This window comes from Leptodactylus fuscus, chromosome 2 (assembly GCF_031893055.1).
Source record: "Leptodactylus fuscus isolate aLepFus1 chromosome 2, aLepFus1.hap2, whole genome shotgun sequence".
Taxonomy (NCBI): Eukaryota; Metazoa; Chordata; class Amphibia; order Anura; family Leptodactylidae; genus Leptodactylus; species Leptodactylus fuscus.
In genome coordinates this window covers 219,793,097-219,805,407 of record NC_134266.1, presented here as the reverse complement: position 1 = coordinate 219,805,407, position 12,311 = coordinate 219,793,097, and the positions used below count along the sequence as shown (strand labels likewise).

Genomic DNA, 12,311 nt, shown 5'->3' with positions numbered 1-12,311 from the left:
CAAATTTCACAATTGCGATCGGGATTGGCTGGAAAATGATCAGAAATCGGATTTTAAAATCGATCCTGAAATCTCAAGATCGGCTCCAACCTAGTGTGGATCCATCCTAAAATGTAAGCAGGGACGGACTGGCCTGGCGGCCACCACAGTGATCACTCCAGTTTATAGACAACCTCTTTTAGGGGGATGTCTGGGCCAAAGTTTTTATGGCCACTTCACTGGTCTCCCCCAATACAGTGGTCTCTTCAGTGGTACCCCATAATGTATGGGGTACAGTGATGGGGCCATTATATTGTGTGGGAGCAGTGATGGGGCTGACATCCTGTGCGGAAGGGGGATGTTAAAATGTGTGGGGCATATTAAAGGGGTTGTGCAGGGCTAATCTTTTTTATGGCCTATGCTCAGCAAAGGAGATGGAAGATAGGTGAGTACCAGAGTTTTTTTTATGTTTTTCTCCCCCTGGGTCTCCAATTATTGTACTCTGGGGTCTGAAAAGACCCCAGAGTATAATAATTGTTTATGGGTGTCCACAGTGGGACATAATACTGTGTGCAGGAGCCACTATGGGGCATAATACTGTGTGCAGGAGCCACTATGGGGCATAATACTGTATGCAGGGGCCACTATGGCGGATGATACTGTGTGGATGGGCCACTATGAGGGATAATACTGTGTGCAGGGGCCACTATGGGGGATAATACTGTGTGGATGGGCCACTATGGGGGATAATACTGTGTGCAGGGGCCACTATGGGGGATAATACTGTGTGGATGGGCCACTATGGGGGATAATACTGTGTGCAGGGGCCACTATGGCGGATGATACTGTGTGGATGGGCCACTATGGGGGATAATACTGTGTGCAGGGGCCACTATGGCGGATAATACTGTGTGAAGGGGCCACTATGGGGCATAATAGAGCGCGCAGGAATGCGTAGGAAGGGGTCAGTCGAGATATTCGGTGTCGGTCGGGGGGGCCCATGTCACAAGTTCGCCACGGGGCCGCGCCATTCTTAGTTACGCCACTGGCTCCCGACATGTTATTACCTTTAGTCGTCGTGTCTTGGTACCGCCACTGATCTGCAGGGTCCAGGGCTGGCATGGGCCCCTAGAAACAATTCCACTGGTGGGCCCTAGACACCCCAGTCCGACCCTGAATGTAAGGATTACCTAGGCATCTGGGGCAGGGAGACCCCACCTATCAGGAGAAGGGCCCGACCACCATGTTGTACTGGCGGGTGAGTTTGGAGCTCTGTAACAGAATAGATGCATTAGATACTAGATACTATTAGATGACAGATACATAAGATACAATGATATCATGTGTGCAGAACTATTGTACCTACATGTGTGTATTACTACTAATAAACCCACCGCCCTCCTTGTAGCACTGCAATAAGCCGCAGCGTGCAGGAACAGAGGACGCCTAGTGAGGATTCCCCTCTATTATCAGTGACGCAGGCTTAGAGCTCCGGTCACACACAGCCGGCTCCTCCTGAAGAGCTCGTGCAGAGTAGGCAGGGATTCCTCGGGCCGTGTCAGTCACCTCACAGATGTGTGTCAGGGGGAGAGGCCGCCTCATACAGGGTGTGAGCTCTCACTGGAGTCTCTCCAGCCTCTCACTCAACCTTTCATCTTCCCCCTCACTAACATGTAACCATTATTCTTACTTACACTGGTGAAGTTTCACTTCCTGGCAGAGACTTCACCTCGCCGACATATTATTACTTTTCTTCACCGCCCCTTCGGTGTTTTACCCCATTTTGGGCTTTTTTAATCTTTCTTTTGTTTTGTTGCCACATCCTGTCTGAAGAGAAGAGAGCAGGGAGAAGACAGCAGCAGCCAGTGAGGGCGGCAGGTAAGTGGCATGGAGGGGGTGCATGAGGGTCCATGGCTGCTGCTGCTGCTGGGATCTGCCAGGGCACTGCCTAACCTAATCTTACCTCATTGCAGACATCTGCTGCTGGTCACCAGTGCTCAGGCTCCATGGATGTAAATAGACCAGCATGGTGTCCTATGTTTCAGACTCTTGTAAGCTTCAACATACAGTATTTCCTGCAGAACTAGTAACACTGCAGGATGGGGCTCGGGGTCAGTTATGCAACCACAAGTACCAGCAAGCCCTGCCTGCCAAGGTTAGCTAAAGCTGCAGTATAGGACTGTGCTGCAGTCAGCAATATACAGTGCAGTGATGTATGGCAGGAACCGTCTCATGTTGACATGGAAATTGCAGTTGTCATGCAGGAAAACAATTGTTAAGATTGCTTTCACACATGGAGTTTTTTTATATTGCAGTTTTAGAAGCTAGCTAGCTGTTGGTCATATGGAAAGTAGACGCTACATCGGCTTATTCGAAAAAACCTCAACAAAACTTGATCAAAACCTGCAAGAGTGTGTATATACCCCAAGGGTACAGGATGTATCATAGGCAGAAAATGCGAAATGTTTCCAGTAGCAGCAAAGTGGATGAGATTTTATCAAACCTCACCCAGAGGAATCTGCACAGAAATTGACTTGCATTCTGGATTGTATATTTATAGCATGTCAATGGGTTTTCGCAGCAGTTTTCACCCTTGTAATGTTTCGGTTGAAACCTGCAGAGATGTAATGATTCCACAGTTACAACTGGCTAGCAAAAATATTAAAAAATCTGATAAATGAGAGCTAAAATGTTTCAGACCTGCTTGCTGCTAGATGGATTGTCTGTCATTGCAGGGGCTATTGATTTAGGCTGTGTTCTAATAGAGAGGCAGTTACATGTGATGAAACCCCCCACATGCGACCACCAATGATCTCCTGTTAAGGTATGTGCTCATTGGCAATGGCGTGTGTGCAAGGTTTTGTCTGCATGCAGCGGTCACTACATTTGTATCCAACCATGTACAAAAAAAATGTCACATCTGAATAGCATAAAGCTGTCCATGAATATTGGAAAAGGGTTTTTAAGTCCTGCGATCCAGAATCATGTTGTTATAAAATTGAAGTATAGAGGTGCAACTTGTTAGTCTTATTTGCATTTTGCATCATTAGGCCAAGGCCTCACAGGATGAACATGTAGCAAAATTTTCTGAATGGAAATTCTGTATCTTGTTTCTCGTCAAGCTCCTGCGGCGAAAAAAAAAAAAATCCTTGAAAGTGTTGCAACATGTGGATGAGATTTGTTACATTTCTTCCACCGCGCTTACTGTAGATCACAGCAGTTTTTCTGATAGCAGCTGGGACCCTGGCGTGTTTGGCCTCTATACTACACCAAACAGTCCGCATCTGAAAACTGGACAGGAAGGTGCCCATAGCAAGCCTGTCCAACTGAGCTAGCAAATGCAACTTTCCAAAATGTAGCAAAAATTGTTTCAACCCTACTGCGGTAGAGAGATGGTATAGAAAGTGAACTATGACCGCAGAACAGAAGTGTTAGATTTATTGATGTGCCAAGTTTATCAAACATTGTGCCACATTTGATAAGTGACAACAACATTGCGAAACAGACTGAAATGTCAGCTATCATGTCAGCAGTCTCTACCCCATGATAACTGATTGTGACTTCCGACTGTGGGTTCTACTGGTTGGACTACTATTTCAAAGGGGTTCTCCGCAACTTATGAGAGGTCTTATTTACTTCCGCACATCACATTCAAAGCCTATGACTTATACTTACGCCAGTAAGAAAACTCTTGGTATATGCTACACTTATCCAATAGTCCCATGGTGGGACTATTAACGGATTATCTTATCTTATTCATCTAGTGGAGGCCAAAAGATGGTTCCCATCTGTCAGGTCAGTATACTACAGTATAGGATAACACAGTAAATGGTGTGATTCCTTATTTCTATAATAGGAGCCTGTTAGTGATGTAACACACTGTTAATGTAACGCTTCATTTTACAATTTTCTAACTTGCCCTTATTGATATTATAAACTATTGTTATATATTGCTTAGAATTAATTTTTGGTTCCTCTATTATAGGCCATAGCACAGGCACTTATATTGCATGGCATTCATTTTAGTCTTTTGTAAGGTGCCCGTCATCCTCAGTGGGCATCAGTAAGACTCCATAGCCACGCTGAACAGCCCTTGTAAGATTACTTGCCAACATGACATTACAGGAATTCATTACATAACCAATTCATAAACAGATTTGCCGTCACCTGTTGATACTTGCAAGTCTTCAGCAGGCAGTGACAAGCACTTGAAGGATACTTGTCCTGTATGAAACATTCAATGTGTCTCCTCCTGTCCTTTCATTTCTTTTACCACCTGATTCCACGGAGATGTGGACCATAATTTGCGTCCTATACGTTATATAATGTCCTGTTCTGTTAGGTGTGCGTGTTAGACACATATTGAAGGTAATTCAGTGCGGTATTTCTGAGGAGACCCAGGCAGTGGTGATTTTATTGTATTAGGCCTTATTCATACATCTGCATTTCACGTATATGTGGTGTCCGCATTTGTCATGGATACCATGTGTCATCCATGTTTTATGAACCCAGAGAGATTGAAAAGCACAGAAATGATAGCAAAAACAAAAGTTGATCTGTTTTAATGCATGTGAAAAATGGATCAACCACAAATAAGCAGAGTAGACACTTTCCATGATTATCAGTGACATGACATATCTGCATAATGCAGACATGTGAATGCAGCCTTAGTTTCATATACATTCATTCTAGTTTTCTATAAATTGTTTTCATTCCAGGAATCTTTTGTATAGCTATGTTCACATTTGTGTCAAAAGCTTAGTTAATAGCCTGATACTTTTTTTTATTTTTCACAGGAAAAGAGTCATTGTTTCCATCGAAATGACAGATACATTGGAATCAATCAGACTATTGTAAGTCTGTGAATCACTGCTAGTGTCTGTTAGGCAATATGTATTTGCCACAGCGGTAGCCATGACGCATCTTGAAGAGAACAATCCATGTCCTCTCAGGTAGGGAGTGTTATATGCCTATAGACTTGTACTTTGTAGGGGAGCGTTCCTTACCACCCAGCAATGACGCTGAGCTGTGAGGCCGGCTCCTCTGACTGTACAGTGATATTGGTAGCCGAAACTAAAAGCACTGATATCTCTGAAATGGTGGAAGACACCAGCAAATCTGGAAGTGCACCAATCTCAGCGCACCATCAACTTTGCTATGGTATAAAAGACTCCCTACCTATGAGGACACGAAAGGGTCTCTTTAAAGAAGTTGTCCCATGACTGACTATAGGCGATAAGAGGGGTTCCCAGCAGTTGGATCACAGATACGGGTGTCTTGAATGCATGAATGGAATAGCAGTTGTGCAGCTGCAGTCACAGTCTATAGAACTGCTAGAGATAGCTAAGTATAGCGTGCAGCTATTTCTGATGGTCACACAGTTTGAATGGAGCAGCAGGGCACATACTCGGCTGTTGCTTCGCTCAAAAGGGAGGGGACAAGGTTTCTGTTCTCATGACCAGTTGACCCATAAATTGCACATTTATCACCAATCTTGGGACAACCCCTTTAAGTTATTCAGAAGTCCAAATCCTTCTCTTGCCTTGCTAGTTTATTGCAATATGTCGCTGTTGGTGAGTCCTGGCTGTATAGTATACTAGCTGTTACCCGCGACTTCGTCTGCGGTGATTGTAGGAGTGGGTATATACAGGCGTGGGTAGGGTTTTCGTACTGTGTATAAGGGATGGGATATGAAATGTAACTTTGTATCTTGTTGTTGCTGTAATATATGGTGTTGTGAGAAACTTTACATAGTGACTTTGGGACAGAAGTATTTGAAGTTAACCCTTTCCCGCCGATGGCATTTTTTGATTTTCATTTTTGACTCCCCTCCTTCTAAACTCCATAACTTTTTTATTTCTCCGCTCCCAGAGCCATATGAGGTCTTAATTTTTCCTGGGACAAATTTTTCTTCATGATGCCACCATTATTTATTCTATATAATGTACTGGGAAGCAGGGAAAAAATTCTGAATGGGGTGGATTTGAAGAAAAAATGCAGTTCTGCGACTTTCTTACGGGCTTTGGTTTTACGGCGTTCACTGTGCAACCAAAATGACATGTCCCCTGTATTCTGTGTTTCGTTACGACTCCGGGGATACCAAATTTATATGGTTTTATTTACATTTTGACCCCTTAAAAAAATCCCAAACTGTGTTAAAAAATTATTTTTTGAAAAGTCGCCATATTCTGACAGCCGTAACTTTTTTATACGTGTGTGTACGGGGATGTATAGAGCGTCTTTTTTTGCGGGACCGGGTGTACTTTGTAGTTCTACCATTTTTGGGAAATGTTATTGCTTTGATCACTATTTATTCAATTTTTTATCAGAATCAAAACAGTGAAAAAACGGCGGTTTGGCACTTTTGACCATTTTTCCCACTACAGCGTTTACCGAACAGGAAAAATATTTGTATATCTTTGTAGAGCGGGCGATTTCGGACGTGGGGATACCTAACATGTATGTGTTTCACAGTATTTAACTACTTTTATATGTGTTCTAGGGAAAGGGGGGTGATTTGAATTTTTAATCCTTTTTATTTATTTTTTTAATATTTTTTTTACTTTTTGTAAACTTTTTTTTTTGCATTTATTAGACCGCCTAGGGGTATTGACATGGGTGGGCAGTGTCGCGGATTGTCAGAGCGATGGGGGTCGGCAAACATGGCTGCTCCGGAGCGTTAAAGAGAGCCTCCTGGAGTATCGTTAAGGTGAGGGGCAAGGTGGTAAAGTATATGTATATGAGATTGTGTGGGGTTAGGGGTGAGGCTGTAGAGGGCAATATGAATTTTGTGGCTTGCTATGGTCCAAAGTGTGTGAGATTGCAGAGATGGTGGTGTGAGTTTGGGTTTTGTGGGGGTCCTGGCACAAACGTATGTGTGCTATTGTGACAAAAAGTATCCTATTGCGCAATCGGGTGTATTAACTATGTTTGTGGAAAATTTCAGCCAAATCGGTGGAGCGGTTTTTCCGTGATTGAGGAACAAACATCCGAACATCCAAACTCACAAACCCACAAACTTTCACATTTATAATATTAATAGGATTGGAGTATTGAGCTGATACTTAGACTTGTATCTGATAAAATGAATTTGTTCTATGTTAGGATAACTTCCTTGCTGCTCTTTTCAAGGATGCTGGCATTTATCATTGCCCAAGTGACATATCAGGAACATGACCTTGTGCCAGTTTCCCAGGCTCCATGTAATAGATTTCTGGCATGCTGCATTGGTACCATGCCTTCACTATGTATGGGGGATTCCATCATTACACTGTTGTGTCGTGAGCTATTGTCACTCCCATACCCTGCTGTTTGTTTTCATAGTTCTGTATTTGCATGTACATATAATAACATAACTTCTCTGCACTTTTAGATCACTATGTTGTGCTGTAAATAGTTTCTTTATTACAGTTGTTGATGTAATAGACACCTATTATCATTTATACAACATTTTAATAAATGTCTCCAGCATGCAGCAAGTTAGTGCCTGTTTTTACATAGTGCCAAGACTTGTTCCTTCAAAATAACAAGCCTTCCCTCTATGTTAGCGCACAGAGTATAATGGCTGGAGGCAAAGTTACTGTGTACTTACTGGATCACGTTGTAGCAGTCTGTATTGATGATGTGCATACATGATCTCTTCTAAATGGATGGATGTAAGGCTCACAGTTCACACTAGTGCTGACTCTTCCAGCTGACATGGACAACAGAAAGGCGGACTGCTATAACAGTGGAGCCGGCAGATCCCATTCGCTAAAATCGGGTCCGTCAGGTGTCCATCATTTTTAAACTGAAAGTAGTGGAAGAAAAAATCGTCTCTGCAGGGCTTTCATCTGGCAACTTTTGGCAGACTCTGCGACGGAGTCTCTGACACAAATGTTAACCCAACATTAGGCCTCTAACACATGACAGCGCCATTTTTCACAGACCTAATGTATGTGACAAATGGCCTTGTCTGTCCATGTAAGTGCACAGACGAGCATTATTGATAGGGCCATTGTAAAACCCTTGATTTTCAATGGGTCCATTCACATGCCACTATCTAGGTCCGTTTTGACGGCTGTGAAAAACCTGTGAATAGACACATTGAATACGATGTGTTGTCATATGGATAAGCCTTTAGTCAGTGGCTAAGCACCAACTTCATCTGCACTTGAGATGTCCAATATATGTATATCACAAAGTTAAAGCATATTTGAAGTCATCTACCACCTCCAAAATCACATTTCTCCTATTTACAAGGTGTTGTAGGGGCTGTTACTAATAAACATACATTTCACTGTTAATAGGTATTTGGTGTATTTTGAGGGTGTTTGTGCCAGTTACCAGTTTTCATGTATGGTCCCCTCTCCTTGCTGTCCAATGTTGCCATACAACTGTATTATTGGTCAATCCCTCTTGAGCTGGTGTTACAGGACTCTAAACCAAATCTTGCATATGATCCACTACTTCGGAGACTGGCACATGTGCAGTCCTGCAGAGCTGGTTATTTGGGGACCTTGTGAACACTGGAGAAATGTGTGTGAAGCAGGTCAAGGGGATATTAAATAAATGGTTTAATGTAATATCTAGTGGGAAGCTGTCACTGCATATATTTCCCATAGGGCCTTAGCCTATGTTAGATATAGTACGGTATGAACATGTGTGCTAAAACCATTGCTAGAATATCAACTTGTTTTGACCTATGTTACAGTATATCTTGCACTTTGATATGGTATATATCGGTGTACTGTTTGATTCATGGCTTGTAATTACTCAGTTTGATGAAATTTACATCTGTATATTTACCATATAGATATTAGAATCGTCCTGGGCTGCACCAATAACGTCACTGGAAAAAATAGATAAAACTATATGTATTATTCAGGGTGTCTTATGGAGCGGCTACGGTTAGATATATTATCCTAATAATATAGTGAGAACATCAGCTTTCAGATAAATGAGAGTGATAAAAACTGCATTTAATATCATTACACACAGAAGAACATATGGCTAAAAATACTGGGCCAGGGAACAAGTGATTTGAGGTCTGTTCATAAATCAGCCCCAGAATGGATTATAGATTTCCATTATAACTCGATACAGAAAATGATGTGAGTTAGGATATGTCAGGCTGGAACGGGCCAGTCCCGGCATCGCTTCGCCAACGTTCACCCAGTGTGGTGAACGAGTCACAGAATGGGGTTTGTGGTGCACGTGGCGTAAGAAAGGGCCTTGTGCCAAACGTGGGCTACAATATCAGCCCTCTACACCAGAAAACTGGCCTAGAGGGTTTGCTAAATCTCCCCCACTGAGTCTGATAACACAATAGTGCAGATATACTCACAAAATAGAAATGGTTTTTATTTTAATTTGAAAAGTAGGAAGATGGATCGGAATGTGCGTACCTAAAATGAGAATGTAGTAACTTGTCTCATATACTTATCATGCCTGCCTGCATGCTCCCGTTGTCCTGGGGAATATAGGCCATTGCTGCTGCCTAGCTATATTACCCTACTACATCATCTTAGACTTATTAATATACTTTGTCATTCGCCTTCTAAGAGCATTTATACTTCCATCACAGATACCGTCACTGTCCTAGAGCAAGTGCAGCATGTTAACCCTTTCCCACCGCAGCCTTTTTTTTTTTACTCCTCGCCTTTGAAAAGCCAAAACTTTTGTTTTATTGTTGTTTTTGTTTTGTTTCTGTTCTCAGTGCTGTATAAGGGCTTATTTTATTGTCTTTCATGGTGGTACCAGTTAATATCCTGTACAATGTTTTGGGAAACTGCAAAAATATTCAGGATAGGGCAGTATTAGGATAAAACTGCATTTTGGTCATGTCTGACCAAGATAGGAATACTGCTTTAAAGGGGCTCTATCAGCATAATTTTGCTGTATAAGCCCCATGTATGTGTGAATAGCCTTTAAAAGGGCTATTCAGGCACTGCTAATCTTATTTTAAAGCCCCCGCCCGTTTTAAAATAAAACTATAAAAACATATATGTAAATCATACCTTGCATGCACGGGGGGCGGTCGTGCACGATCCGACATCATCTTCAGTCCCGCCTTCCTCTTCTTTCTTCTTCCAGTGACGTCCTCCTGTCCTGGCTCTTCTCCGCCTTCATCTTCTGTTCTTCCGGAGTGAAGACGTTCGCGAGCGTACTGCGCATGCTCGCGTAGTTCTAAGGGATACTTAGAACTACAACAAAAATGGCGCCGGTGCGTGCCTAGTAGCGCTCCGGAGGGAGCGCTACTGCGCACGCACGGTATTTGAAGGCGTAAACGCAGCGTTGGAAAACGTGGTGGTTTACAGTCCCTCCAGTCTAATGAATCCCATGAAAATACACACAACAGACATGCTGCGATTTCCAAAGCCGTTGCAGTTTTGGAAATCGCAGCATGTCAATTATATCTACCGAAACACTGGCGGCTTCCCTATAGGTATAATTGAAGCAGAAAGTCTGCAGAGCAGACTTTCTGTGAAAAGCGCTGCAGGAAAAACTGCAAAGCGTTGCTGCTGTGGATTTTTCCCATTTTCCTTTTTTCCTGCATCCTACTTGGGAGCCTTATACTAAGGCCTCTTTATGTGGACCAACCCGACAATAATAAATGGGAAGAGATGTTCTGCAGAAACATTCGTTCCTGATTTTTATCTGACCGTCTGCTGCATTTGCATTCAGCAAATAATTGTTACTGCATGGAGATGAACAAATAATTCATCACTATACAGCTTGACGTTACACGAGGCAATGTGCTGCCAACAATTGTCATTTTATTTCTTTATTATATAATTGATGTGATAACCTGACAATCAATCGATTTGGCCATTGCTTGTGTTTGCACATTTATGCAGATCAGCTATTGAGAATGTTCCTGATAATTCCCCAATCATTGCCTTATATAAAGGGGCCTTAAAGCAAACTGGCTTCCAAACTTGACAGTACTTCATTTCCCATTGGCCCACTTTGTGCACTATACTTAAAGAGGGGGTCAATCCCTTAATAAGGCGAGTTCACAGTGGGATATCAATAGTGGTTACGATCTCTGTGGGGACCAACCCATGAAAAATTTCAGCCAAATCTGGTTTATGATGTGGGGTTTTCCATGTGGTTGGCTCAGGTTTTCAAGGACCACCTTGGCTAAATACATAGTAATAATTGACATGCTGCAGGTTCAAAATCTTCACTGTGTGGATGGGATTTGTTTAACCCCTTAAGGACCAGGCCATTTTTTGGTTTCGCATTTTCGTTTTTCCCTCCTCACATTTCAAGAGCCATAACTTTTTCATTTTTCAGTTCACAGAGTCACATGATAGCTTATTGTTTGCGGGACAAATTGTACTTTGTAATGGCACCATTCAATATGCTGTGCAATGTACTGGGAAGCTGGAAAAAAATTCAGAATGAGGCGCAATTGGAGAAAAAATGCATTTGCGCCATTTTCTTATGGGTTTAATTTTTACAGCATTCACTGTTTGGTACAAATGACATGTTACCTGTGTTCTACGTGTCAGTACAAACGCGGTGATACCAAATTTATATAGTATTTGAAGTTTTTTGATACTTTTAAAAAAATGATAAACTTTGCAAAATAGAAAAAAAAATTTGTGTCATCATGTTCTAACACCTGTAACTTTTTCATATTTCCATGTATGGAGCTGGTTGTGGTGTCTTTTTATGCGGGACAAGATGACGTTTCTATTGATACCATTTGGGGAAAGATCCGATGGTTTGATCACTTTTTATTCAATTTTTTATAGGAGGCAAAGTGTTGAAAAAAACGCTTTTTGGCTGTTTTTATTTTTTTTGCCGCTACGCCGTTCGCAGTACGGGATAAATGTTTTAATATTCTAATAGTTCAGGCATTTTGGAGCGCAGGGATACCTAATATGTTTATGTTTAATGTTCTTTAATTACTTTTATAGCTGATCTAGGGAAAGGGGGGTGATTTGAACTTTTATATTTTTTTTATTTTTTTAATACTTTTAAAAACTTTTTTTTTTCTTCTGTTACATTTATGATCAGACCCCTTAGGTACCTTGAAACCTAGGGGGTCTGATCGCTCATACTATTCACTGCAATACTACAGTACTGCAGTGAATAGGAAAATCGCAGCACTTCTAATAGATCTAGTGCAGAGACAAGCCTGGAAGCCTTCAATAGGCTTCCGGCTGTCATAGCAACCGATCACCGCCCTCTTGTGACGTTCAGGAGGGCGGCGATCGGCAAAACATGGCGGCGCCCATGCCGCCGGCACCGTTTACACACTGCGGTCACGTTTGACCGCAGTGTGTAAAGGGTTAACAGCAGCGATCGGCTCGGGCACCGACCGCTGCTGTTAGTGGCAG

At 42.3% G+C, this 12,311-nt stretch overlaps 1 protein-coding gene across 1 annotated transcript in view; it reads left to right on the top strand.

Annotated features, from left to right (window-relative positions):
* Window positions 1-1,568: 1,568 nt before the first annotated feature.
* DGKA (diacylglycerol kinase alpha) overlaps window positions 1,569-12,311 on the top strand; it is a 110,539-nt gene continuing 99,796 nt past the window's right edge. Inside the window, exon 1 of the mRNA XM_075265641.1 lies at window positions 1,569-1,857. The gene's annotated coding sequence lies outside the window, so the exon portion shown is untranslated. The remainder of the gene's footprint in view (window positions 1,858-12,311) is intronic.